Raw genomic sequence first — 13,833 nt, 5'->3', positions numbered from 1 at the left:
GGCGGGGCTGGGAGGCGGCTGCAGCAGCCCTTGACAGGCCCAGCAGCCCCCGAAGGTGCCCAGCCGGTCGGTGCCAAGCCTAGTTCTCCACGAGTGAACTCGAAGTGCTGGCCGGCTGCGCCGCGAGACCCAGCCGAGCACAGCAGGAGGCAGGGGAGAGGAGCCAGGAGGGCTCCCTGCCTTGGACCCGCCGCAGTGGGTTACACAGGCCATAACCAGGCTCAAACCGCCATGGAAATGGCATCCACGGCAATAGCAAGCCAAGTGCGAGACCCTCATTGCCTGTAACACCGAGAAGCACGCCTTCTTTATCTGACAAAGGAGCATCCAAAGCTCAACTGAATGAGGACTCTGGAAAGGGAAGCATGCGGAGCAGTCTTTAGGGCCCAGACTACTGGAAAACTAAATCCATCTCGAACAAGATAAACTCAGGCATCTTTAGAGACTGTGAGGGGGTGGTGAGGTGACTGACAACAGAACAGCCTAGAAGAGGAATTCAACCCCACCACCTTCTCCTTGAAAAATCATACCCCCCCCCTTCGTTAGCACATTTATCTTACGGGCATCCACTAAATGCCATACTCTAAGAAGACAGATAGGGCAGACAGAAACACCTGTGATTTCAGAAAGGAGAATTTACACAGTAAATCTGTCTGTCTGGACATACAGACTGTGTTCAGCACCATAATATTCAAACAAATTCCCAAGTGTCTCAAATTAATATTGACTGATCCCAAAAGGCTGACAGATACTGTACAGGAGGAAGCCTGGGAGATGTTTTGCCAGATTTTAGAAACAAAACTTTCCTAAATATCATGAAACATTAAAAAATCCTCATGGCTGCTAACATATTTGCAAAGCAGAAAGATTACAGCAGCCACTGTACTGCTACCCTGCACACTCAGCCAGTTGGGTTTTCATTACAAATCCATTCAGCATCTCATTACTGTCCATCATGAGGGCTCCAACACCAAGACCAGATTCACTTAAGCAGTATGAGCTTTGCACTGTGCTTCCTAATGCAGCTGGATTAATGGGAAAAACATCTTAGGGAACATCCTCACCAAACAGAGGAAAACAGTAACATCCTCTGACAGTTCTTAGGCAGCAAGGCACAGATCCCCAAAGGGAGAGAAGTTCAAAGAATCTCAAGACCTGATGGGGCAGGGACCTCATGAAAGACTGTTCATGACATGCCACCTTCTCTGCAAAAAGATCTCACAGTTTGAGCTACAAGAACAGAAGGTGCATTTCCACTCTGCAGACATGATTCCACATGAAAAGAAGATGGTACAATGTCAAACTCTCAGCACTGCAGAATGAGAACAAAAGTAAGATGGAAAAAATACAAGTGTAAAATACAAATACAAGAACTAAATTACAGTAATCCAGTATGCTAGAAATTTTTAAGAAAAGAAACCTCTGTTAGCTGAAGGACAAATATTTACTGTCATTAAGAAAAGCATTCAAAATACAGATGAGACAGACTGCTATCATTATGTTACAATCTACCTTTACGTTATGCTTTCTCAGAGCCATGACAATTACTTTGGGGGCTCAAGTCAGCTGTGTTAACCAAAAGAGATCCAATTTTTAAAGTTGTTGTCTTGCCTCACTGGGCACCTTCTCATAAAATATGAAAAGAAATAATTAACTGTTAAAGCAGAAGGTTTGGAGCCAGAGCTTCCCGCTCCCAGTCTTCTGCAAAGGCATGTCAGAAAATGTCTTAGATAGCAATGGCTATTGATGACAAGGTACATCAAACTTGCACCTTACTGCTTCATTAGTGGCGAGAACAGCAGGGGTGAAGGGGCAAAAGATTTGCTCCACTGTTCATTGCCTTTCCCAAGACGTTTGCAGGACAGTCTGGCTCTAATACAAGACACCCGTGTCCGGTTCTGGAAAACATCCAGCTCTGATCCCTGCTTTTCCTGAAGGCACTTTGCAGCTCAGAAGCAGTCCCTCTCCTCCATACCTGCATTGTCCTGCTTTCTAAATGAAAATTCCTGGTTCAAAACAAGCATTTTGGAACAGTTACTTTCTGTGCAGCATACAGATGCCTTTAGATTGAAAAGTCATGGGCGATCACCTAGAAGGCCACTAGCTCTTTGCAATTTGAAAGTTTGGAACAAGCCATCCCTATACCATATATGACAGCAAAATCCTGTCACATGAAGCAAAGCCCTGCAGCTATCTGCTCCTTCCTTAAACACTGCAAGGTGGCACAGATGACAGGCACAAAATATGAGGGGAAAGCAAGGCAGGGTTCAAAGCTCAATTTCAAACAAATTGTCTCTTTTGCCCCCAGATCAATCCCACAAGCTCAGGCTGGCAGAGGCAATGCTGTGGCATTACAATTTGTTCTTCTGGTCCTTCTAAGAGGCTGGTCTAAAAGAGTAAGTTAGGGTTTAGCCCATAAGTTTAGCTTCATAAAGAAAGAGCAATGGGAGCTCCTGCTGCAGTGCATAGGAAGAGGGGAACCAAAGGATGTAATTTCAAATTCTTCCTGTGAGGCTACAGCTTGTGAGGATGGGTGTTACAGAAACTGGATGCTTCCAGAGCTTATATGATAATTAACACCATACCTGGAATTAAGATAATAAGCAGAATGCATAGCCCATTGGGAGTGCACTGGCTCCTCCAGGGCTGTTGATTAATGTCCCATTAAGTGCAATAAACAATACAATTACTCGATACCCACACCTCAGAGGGGAAAAAAAGCCAGTCACACAATTAATAAAAGTTAACAGCTCCCGTTATAACTTTCCCCAGCACAGGGCCCCCAGATTTACAGGACAAAAACTTGTGCCAACACATCAAGAACAAAGCAAATACGTGCAACAGTGCTTAACTTTCATGAATCCTGGCCATCTTCCAGGTAAGGGTGGCTTCTCCAAATGCTGCTCCATGATGATGGGCCAGTCACTAATGAAGGGACCACTCTCCAGTGTCATCTAGGAGCCAGCTGTTGCTTTAATGTGCATAAGTGAAACCTAGCCAGGACTGCACAGCACAGCTGATCACGGGTGGTTTGCACAGAGACGAGGGAAGGCTGATGTGGACAGCCCTGGCTGCAGCTGTCCCCAGGCACAAGGATTACTGCATCCAGGGTGGGACACAGCACGTACATGAGCCAGCCCAGGCATGGTGTGAGCCTGGACATCAGAGCAGGGTGCCCTGTGCTCCCAGGGGGTGTCGGCTGGGCTTCCCCTCAGATACCGTCAGCATTCCTAAGACTAATTTCTGTGGAGAACTTCAACCTGCATGTGAAAATAGAAATAAAAGCAAGCAGTGAGAGGATTTCACACCGAACTGTCTGCCTACTGTCCGGTTAACCTATGCACGCCATAAGTTTAGCCCTAACTGTTAGACATAGCTCACTCTAAATGATTAGGCTCACCAAACCTGCAGGAAAAAGTTGTGGTGGGAGCAGCTACCAAGCAATGCAAAGGAAAAAAAAAACAGCTTTATTCTCACTGGCTGTCACAATACAGCCAAGGCCCATTACGGTAACTTCCATGGCATTAGTGGATTTTGCAGGATCTAGTTACACAACCCTTTCCTCCTTGTGCAGTGAACCAGAACCTTTCCACTGAATTCATCAAATTCCCTCCCAAGTGTCCCGCTCCTGGAAGGAACAAATTCCCACATCTGCAGGAGAGGTGCTGTGCCTAACTGCACACTGAGTGAGAATCAGACTGGGTGCTGTGTTGTACCCTCGCTGCAGCTTGCCCAACGTCAGCAAGAACTACCTCAGGAAAACGAGAACCTGCAGCTCCACACGTACACACAGCGTGCCACAGCTCCTGAAACAGGAAGACACTGCAAAATTAAAATCTGGTCCCCTGCTTTGCCTTCTCCAAAACTAACGAATTATATTCTAAGTATTATCCTTTATGATGGAAGAACCAGGCATTAAGATGGCAAGTGATGGACAGGCAGCCCATGCATGCAGAGTGTAATGGCACACAGCAACGCTGCTGCACAGATAAGCCATTTAGGTGAGTCACTGCAGACTTTCGTATGCAATTTCCTTAGATGAACGTGCAGCCTTTAGCTGTGTGCCTCCCACATTCTTCCCAGATAAGTTTCCTCTGCACTCTTTGGACGTTCTTATCAGCCACATGATCCACCAGGTCTTACTTGCAGGATGTGAGCCAGACTGCCTGCTGATTCCCTTCTCGGAGAAGGCATGACCCTGCCTGAGGGATGCAAAGCAGAGTGGTCAGCCACACATGGTGGGAGCGCACCAAATCTGCTCCAAGGGTGGCAGCTCTGAAGGTGCATTTCCATAGCTTGTATTTCCATAGTGTCACACTGGCAAAGAAAGGCGAGCGCTGGGGAAAGACTGGCTCGGCAAGGTTGAGAAGAAGGCTCTCCTCCACCAGCCTTTCAGATACAGAGGTCGCGGGCTTGCAAGGGTCAGCAACCCCTCTTAATATTCACCAAAGTAGCAACAACAAAGGCAAGCTGCGGAAAGGGAAGCGTTCCTGCGGAGTCCCATCTTCACTCTGGATACCGCTCTACAATGAAGTTATTTCAAACCACCCATAGGTTAAGCTACGGCTTTCATCCCAATAGCAAAGTTCCCGCTGAGCTCTGCCTGCAAAGGCACATCAAGCAGAGACACTCAGATGACATCTAACCTCACCCAGCTCGCTACGGCAGCCACCTTTCTCAGCCAGGCTGGTAATTTAGATAACAGAAGAGAGTGTGTCAAATGCATAACATTTAATAAGACCAGAAGAAGGTCAGCAGCCCTGTCTGAGCAGCACTTTAAAAGCTCCCATCTGATATAAATGTTATCTTGGACATCAGCAGTGCTTGGTAAATAAAAAGACAAGTTCCACCTTCCAAAGCAAATTACATGAATAATGCTTGGCTTTGATGATGATTCCTAGGAGGCAACTCTCTATTATTTCCCCCTCATACACCTGGGCATTAACCAGAAAGCCAAGGTCACTTATTGCTTTCTCATTCAAACAATCTGGATTATGTCTCCCTGAAATCATTACCACGTTGTGACAGCAGCTGGGAAGCCCAGTGAAAGCACTTCCCTCTGCCGTTGTACAGCTGCCAGGAGCACGCCTGTGATCCGAGTAACAGAGCGGCCCGGCCACAGCCACGAGCAGCACGTTGGGACGCAGTGGCAAACGCAGTCTCTGACTATCCCAGCAAAATGATCGAATTCTCTCTCTCAGATTTGTTGCTTGCATGATGTCCAAAACTCTTCCAGGTCTTGATATCATGTAACACCTGCACTTTAAAGCCTGGGTGTCAACAAACCTACAGAGAACTGACACCCAAGAGTATTCCCTTCCCGAACCACGTTTCTCTAGAACCAAAGATGTGGCTGTCACTAGAACAGGTCACCTACCTGTTTTCTTCCCTTGGGTTTTCATCATGCATCGAGCACTGGAGAGAGGGACATGGCCAGCCCTCCACAGCCCCAACCCATGCCAGCCCCGACAGAGCGTGGTGGAGGGGGCAGAGCTCCTGCCCCCACACCCTCTGCTCCACCGTGCCTCACGTCACCCACGTTGGCACTGCGTTAACAGCAAGGTCTGGTCAGCAGCAAGCGCTTCGTATCACCCTCGTGCCTTGCTGAGGCAGGCAGAGCTGTGAGAGCACATGAGGAGTTAAGCTTTTTCTTACAAAATGTGTAAAGATGTGGTCTGCACACTTGGTGAGCTGCAGCATTTGTGAGCCAAAACATTTTGCTGCATATTTCTGAAATTATTTGTCAGAAAAGAACGTCAATGACATAGAAAATGAGTTGCAGATGTAACCTTTTCAAGCATCAATAATAACTTAAGACATTTGAAACTAAATCTTAACTCACAAGTGACTACATCACACAGGGTAGTTTCTGAAGCAAGGGCTAGCAGATCAGATGCAGAACTGTAACAGATCCCAGCAATGGTGCCCCCCTCCAGCTCTCCCACTTAGCAAAGAACAATTAAATTCTTGCATTTGCCAAAGCTGCTTCCCCTCCTGGGACCTTTTTTCCTGATTCCCAGGCTGCTCCTGGACCCAGTAGGCACTCTCAGGTGGGGAAAGAGGCTTCCAGACCAGGTCCAATAGCCAAGTCCCACAACGTGCTGAAATTAGCATGGCCGGAGTGCTTTCTCTGAGGTCCAACATAAAGGCAAAGGCACTTTGCAAGAAAGACATTTTAACACTTCCTCATTCACCCGCCCCCCACCACTGCCACAGCGGCCAGTCCGCACCCCAAATTCCTTGGGCTATGCAAGTATTGCTTCTTCAGACACACGAAGGATGAGGACCCCCACTCGAATGCACGGATGTGCACGCTGCAGCAGTGCTACAGACAGCGAAGGACGTCAGTGTGTTTCAGTATGTGCAGCAACGTCCTCAGTTCTGTGCACTCGTGGCGTGGGCACATCTGCAGCCTGCAGGAGCTTTCCTGCTGGCTCAAAGTCCGATGGAACTATCACTGCTATGGGTCTCCTGACATGGCCAGATAGCCAGCCCTGCCACCACACTGATATTTCTGTAATGAATATCACCACTGTATTCTCAGAGGCACATGCTTAAGGAATTTAACTACTTTAATACAATGGGCTCAAATTGCCAAAGAATGTTTGTGCATCAGTGTGAAATCAGAAATTCGGGGAGGGGGTGCTTTATCTGTCAAAGGCCAACATCAGGGGGCTGACAGAGCAGACAGTGGGAAGCTGGATTGCATTTGATACGCATCAGCCCATCAAACACAAACAGCCTTTAAAGTGCTGAAAGGCCGAGCCAGCCCAGTTACGAGCTGTAACGGCCCCGCCGGGGTCTGACCGGGAGCACTCTCTGTGAGCTGTGCTGGACCTGCGTGGGTCTCCTGACCTGATCTTTGCACCATAAATCACAGAAAAAGGGATACTTCTTAACAGCTCAAATGAAGATAAAATGCCTTCATTGTCAGGCCAGCAGCTACCTGTGCTGTCCCCTGGCCATGTGTTACGTCCGAGCTGCCAGGCTCCGGCCGCAGAAGGCGCGGGATGCCCTGCCTGGGGATGCGCCGGCCATGCAGATGGCAGACCTGCTGCAGCCACACATGGATGGACCAGCGGGCTGGGAAGCAGCACCTGGGCTGACCACCCACCCAGCCAGGCCAGCAACTGGGCCAGTTACCGTCAGTTAATGACTGTTCAACAACAGCCTGCTTAGGATAGAGAGCAACAACACCCCAGTCCACGCCACGGGCTGCCAGCACCAGCACACGCTGCTGGTCCGTGAGGGAGGTCAACCCAAAACCGAGATCCTGCTGAGATGAGCAGACATCAGCCAAGCATGGTCGGAGCCGAGGCTGGGTGTCCATGCAGCCGTCCCCAGCATGGGCAGCACTCCTGCAGCCGGCACCCACGTTCGGCGTGGCGGGGCTCAGCAGTCCTGGGGCTGGCTGGGGAGCGGCAAGCATGCTCCCACTGCCTCGCAACCACCCCGCTGCAGTCCCGCTGGAGGGTTACCAGTGTCTGAAAAGAGCTGAATTTAAATTATTCCAGGGAAAAAAACCACAAAACCCTTGCCTTCAGATTAATCCCCAGACCTCCACCCTGAAAAGACCCTTTCTGCAGCCCCCCACTGCCGAGCCCAGCGCCGGCACCTGGGCCCAGTCCCTCTGGCACAGGCTGCCCTCGGGGCTTTCCCAAGGGGCTCCACAGCCCTCTGCAGAGCACGAACACAGCCAAAGGGAATGAATAACATAGCACCAACATGTAAAAAATAGGCTTTTCTTACAAAGCAAAGTCTCAAATTATTAGTTGAGGGAAAGGGAGGGGGGGGAACATGCCTGAGTGACCCCTCCTAACCACCTCCAGCGCGGCACAGCGTCACTCAGCCGCACAGGGTGCACAGCAAATAATACCCACTCTGCCGTCCCCCCCGCCCCGGCACTGAGACCCCACGCACCAGGGAATGCAGGGGAACAGATGGATTTTCCATGGGAAGGAGCTGTGACTGCTCCTTCCAGTCAAACTTGTCAGCCCCGCAGAGCCATGTGTGCAAAACATTAAACCCACTCCCTGTGCTAGGACAGCAGCGCCGGGAGAGGGCTTTTTGGGATATTCAGAAGGAAATGCCCCTCAGCCTGGCACAAGGCAAATGGACAGCGATTCACAGGCGCCCACAGCTGGAGCTTGAGCCCACCGTTTCTACGTACCCAAACAACCAGGTTTTTCCTCTTCCAGGTGCTTCTTGTCGATGAGATGGAGCAATGGTAAAATATTAAATTGCATTGAAGCAGCAGTAATCTTTCAACACAAAGGGCTGCCTTCACTAGGGCTTGTAAGCAAGAGCCTTGATAAGGTGTATCAAGCTTACAAGGCAAACACGTTTAGGAGGTTATTCACACACAGCACAAGCCACTGGGGTTATTTCAGGCCGAAACCCGTGCAGAGCATTATGCCAGATGCAGGGAGATCTCAGAGCTGAGGGTATCAGCCGTTAATTAGGGAAACTGGCAATTCCTAATCTCACCACATCAAGAATAAGGAACCTTGAGGGTCCATGAATTGAGATCGTTCGATTTAATTACAAATGTAACACACGTCTCTCTATCTTTATTAATCTTGGAAATTTAAACAGTTTAAAACAGACTGAAAAGCAGCCCCTGTCGCATTTGCTCACAGTGCTGCTGGGAGAGAAGGCCACAGCAGATGTGGTATTTGCTTATAAGGGATTTCAGGCTTAAATCGTTGACCGTTTCCCCAATATCGCCGGAGAGCCACCAGCAGAGCAGGTGAGGAGCACAGCACAAAGCCTGAGGCTCTGCCAGGAACATGCAGGGGCACGAGCAGTGCCGCAATCCAAATCCAGCATCTCCCAGCCCCGCCATGACACAGGGGGAGCCAAGATCTCCCTGACCCAAAATGCTCACACCCCCACACAGCCTTGCTACCCTGCTGGTCCTCCCCGTGACTGGGCTGGCTTCTCTGGAGCTGCAGGAATGGCTCTTGTACACGTGGGCCTGCCCATGAGCAGGGCAAGGAGCTTGCAGGAAAGGATAGCTCATGCCTTGCTCTTTTCCCTAGGAAGGTTCAACCACGTATGTGCGTGGTGTTTCCTTGCATTTACAAGAGGAGATGCAATGCTGATGGGGCCAGGAGCACAGTCAGGTCTGGAACACCTTCAGTTCCTCTAGAAGAGAGGAATTATTTTGCATGGAGATTAACAAAATGCTTCTGTTAGCAGCAATGGGAAATAATTTGAAATTATATATCATACGTAAATGAAATTGCACACCAAAAAGCAGCATTAGAAGAAGGCTAGGTCTGCAAAGTCAGAAGGTAGGAGTTGCCAGGGCTGACGCTGCCTGCAGCCTCCAGCCTTCAGCGCTGCAAAGCCCTCGTGCAAAAGTGCTGTCTCCAGCAGCTGGCAGGACATGCAAGCGGCCATCGTCCGCAGGAGGGGCGTGCAACAGAGTGCAGCTGGTTCTGTGTGCAGGTATGCCGGGGTCCCATGCAGCACACCTGGTTTTATTCCCGAAGGACAGGATTCACTTGACTTGGGCATGAGCTGCTCTGTGAAAGGCTTGGGAGTCTACCACCAGGCACGTTACCTCTCAGGGAGATGGGCAGTCTCGTGCAACGCAGCCTGAGAAGGGCACAGCATTATTACTGGCAGGCAGCAGGAACCTCAGACAAACTCATGATTTTTCTGGGTTTCATCCTAAAACACATTTCTTTGGGCTGAGTGATACTCTGAGTTGCTGGGCAGACCAAGACTTGGGAGCACAAGCCACAGAATTCAGACCATTTAAAAATGCAAATATTCTAATAAACAACCCAGAAGACCTTCCTAGTATGGGAAGGAGGCATTTTTGGGGATAGGTCTCCACAAAAGCAAAATATTTCCTGAGTAGGCTTTCCATTTGGAAAGGAGAAGAACAAATAAGGTTTCAAAGCCTAAAACATTGCAAGAGGTGCAACACGCACTGTGGAAATAGTGCATGTGTCCCGGCCCCTCTCTCCAACGCCAGCATGCTGCAGAGTGCAGTGCGGCTGGCCGGGACGCCGGCCGTAGCTGGGCAGCTGCTCTCAGGGCAAAGGGGGGTGCCGGGGGCACAGGGGCACAAACAGCCCCGCTCACCTCGTGCCCCACAGCGACGGCTGAGAAGGGACACAGCTCTTCCGTACAAATGCATTGGATAGATGAATGCTAGGAAGAGCAGTTACTCAAGCAAAAGGGTAATCCCAGCGCAGGAACAAATGGACGTAAGCTTAGCCAAGCACTCCTAGCAGGGCGCAGGATTGCCGGCAGCAGCGAGGAGGGGACCTGAGCATCCTCCAGCAGGAGCAGGGACACCAGCCTGGCTTGCCGCGTTGTGCTTGCGGGTGACACCAAGGCCTGTGCAGGCGGGAGGCGGCGCAGGGAGCGGCAAGCCCCGCCAGCCCTCCGCCATGACAACATGCAGCATTGGACCGGCACCCTCACAGCTCGGAGTCTACCGGAGGTTAAACGGCCCGTTGCGAACAAATGAACGAAGGAACGAACGAACACCGCTTTCCAGCCCAGAGTGGCGCGTGGATGCTAAGCGGCACGAAGGGACGCGTCGGCGCTGCAGCAGCTCTGGCCGGCGGTGCTGGGCCGCGCGCCTGGTGCCGTGCGCAGGTTATCGCAGGAGTCCCACACGTGTTCACGCCTCCAAGCATCCCCGCACGCCACATAATAACCACGCTGAGCATGTCCAGCTTTGTTGTTTTAGCCATACTGTAGAGGCGCCTATTTACTTGGGAATCGTATGTTTTCTGCCCTGGTCCTCACTGTATTCAGAACAGTTACTTAGCTTCAATAAGTCCCTTGTTAAAGCCTTTTCCCTTCTGTAATCTCATCAAACTAACCAAAAGGAGTTTGTTCTGAAATAGAGTCCCATTTTGTAACCTGGCTTCCTATAGGAGATCTCCCCATGCGCACTCGGCCCCTCCGCCACAAAAGGGGTCTGCTTGTCCTAGCGCGCTAACAAAACACTGCCGTCTGTTTGGGTTAGCCAGCAGGGGGTTAATGAAAAGCCCGGCCCTGGGGACTCCCACCTTATCTGCAATCATGAATTTATTGAAGAATGTGTTAATGTGCTGGATTTTATTCATCAGGGGTCAGGGCTTTTCAAATTCTTCCTCCCAGCTCCCCCTCTTTCCATCCCTCCCCAGCAAGCTCACAATGCTGTTTAAACAAAGGACTCCCAACACAAAGAGCAAATTTACACAGTAAAGTTTTCTTGCAAGCCCAGAGCAGAGTCTGGAAGAATTCCAGCTTTATAAAGAGAAAAGGGGGTGGGGGGGAGAAAGGGGGAAGGGAGAGAGGGGCATTTTGCAGAGGATAAAAGGAAATTGAGAAAAGTTCCCACCTCCTGAAGCTCAGCGCTGAATATTCTCCGCCAGTTAACCCCGATGCATTACAAACCCTTGAGGATGGTTCAGCAGGACATGAGCCCTCATAACACCAAATTCTGCTTCAAGAAAGACGCTGAAATTAATGTTTTAACATCAAATTTAGGGTGACATTTCAACAGCTGCTTTGTCTGTGGATTAATAACATTAGTCCCTAAAAGGACACAGCAAACATTAACCAGGACTCACAGTTTTTCCCGTGTGCCAGTTTTACAGGTGGTGATATAAGCAAGATATAATAGGAAATAATGAGGCTAAGCGATGGCTTACAGGCCTTGCAGTGACTACGCGTCCGAGGCCAAGTGAGAACGTGAAGGGGCCTCTGTTCCCACATCCCGCACCCCACCGATGCGCCACGCACCGTCCCAGGACCAGAGGCCACCGGGGTCCTGCGGGGAGCTTCCCTGCACGCCCACCCGCCTGGGCTCTGCAGATGCACAAACCCACCGCTGTCTGCAAGGGCTGGAAAAAAGGTGGTGTAGTTCCAGCGCAGCCTGTACGGCCGGCGGGCTCTTTTCCCCTTCCATCACTTTGAACATTATCCCCACTCTACAGCTGGGGATAAAGGGTTGTTTGGTTGGTTGTTTTTATTTTTTTTAACTAAAAGGTTAAGACCCCCCCCACTGCTCTGTCAATTTTAGTTGTGCTGGTCAGAGCTCTGGGAATTAGAGAACAGGGAGCAATCCTGCACTAATTAACCAAAGATGACCTAAATGATTTTCTTCAAGTCTTGTCACCTCCACTTTCTGCACTATCATTAATAAGCTCTGGCAATGTCTCAAAAAGAAGGACAGCTCAGAACAGATATCACCTTTATTTCCACCCCTGCCCAGCAGGCACAATGTTACAGAGATTACCTGAGCAAAGAGTTTTCAGACATTTTACAGGCAAAATATATGTGATGTTATTGGCCATCAAGCTAAAACTGCTGGGGAGGCTACAGATTCTGGTCACCAGGCAGGAAAGTAACCGCTTCAGGCATGTAGCTTGGAGACTTTTGGAAATACTCAATTCATATTAAAAGAAACCCATCACAATTCCATTTTCTAACAAGTTTCTCAGCCAAAAGGATGTCAATGACCCAAATTTTCATTCCTGTGTTTATTTACTTTGGTTTGCAGGGAAAGCGATGCCTTCTGCCATACTCTCATAAAACCAGCAGCAGTCTGTAAGCAGCTAGTACAGACAACAACCTGGGAAAAGGGGGTTTAAATGACTCTGGAGTCACACACAGAAGCCCACAAACAGCAACACAACACACGCTTCTGTCCATCTTTGCTGTGTGTGGCTCTGCCCTGGCTCGGACACGCGTGTTCCTGCCACGGCCCGAGAGGTTCGGAGGCGAGGCTCCGCAGGCAAACAGCTTCTAACTCCTAATAGCCAAACCCGTCCGAGAGCCGTGCCGAGTGCTCTGCCATGTTCGCACCCGCCCCGCTGAAAAGCACGCACGCTGGCGATGCAGGGGCAGAGCTGCCCAGGCTGCCGCACGGCTACTCATGCTCCCGGCTGTTGGCACTGCCGGGTGGCTGCAGAGGGGCCGGGTAGATCTCGGCACACGGGATCCAGCTGCGCTGCCGATGGATCCCTGACTGCTGAACATACAATACATATTTATAGGGTCTCCTCCGTGACTGGAATGCCAAAGCCTCGTGCAGAAAATAACTCAAAGGACATAATTAAATCAGTTAAATGGCTTGGGAAAAGAGACACGGCTACAGCCAGACTTCAACTCTCGGCACAGTCTCAGGGCACAGAGAACAACGATTAGGAGAGCAAGAACTATAAAAGCTCTCTCACCAACTACTTGCTTTTCTTTAGTTAATAAACTATAATCCCTGCTTAACACTGACCAGGAACGAGCCTCTGAGCACAGAGCACCGGGCACGAAGGCAAGTGTTTGGGGTAAGCAAGCACCGTGCCAGCATCACCAGAGGTCACAAACGTTACCAGACGACAAGTAGAGCCAGCACAAAGAGTAGGAAATCAAAGACCAACCAGTTTATTTTCATCTGTTAACATGAAGCACAGCAAACAGCGAGCTCCTGCTGGCTTTTCGGAGCCAGGAGCTCAGAGAGGAGCATTGCTGGTGCAGGAGGGGCAGCTCTGGCTGCTGGCAGCAGCAAAAGGAGCCTTTGCACACAGGCAGCTCTGGCTGTCAAGAAATGGCCATCGCGCACCGGAGGAGCCGCGTGAATCCAACTATTAACAGAGCTCATGGCCGGTTTTACCGGAATAACTAGGGCAATGAAAGGAGCAGCGCTGTGTTACGCAGGCTGGGCTGTCAAGAAATGGCCATCGCGCACTGGAGGAGCCGCGTGAATCCAACTATTAACAGAGCTCATGGCCGGTTTTAAACTAGGAACTAGGGCAATGAAAGGAGCAGCGCTGTGTTACGCAGGCGGGGGGCGGGGCAGGCTCCGGGTGCGGCCAGGCAGCA

Source organism: Aptenodytes forsteri, unplaced genomic scaffold (assembly GCF_000699145.1).
Source record: "Aptenodytes forsteri isolate BGI_AS27 unplaced genomic scaffold, ASM69914v1 Scaffold550, whole genome shotgun sequence".
Lineage (NCBI taxonomy): Eukaryota > Metazoa > Chordata > Aves > Sphenisciformes > Spheniscidae > Aptenodytes > Aptenodytes forsteri.
This window is presented reverse-complemented; position numbering follows the sequence as displayed.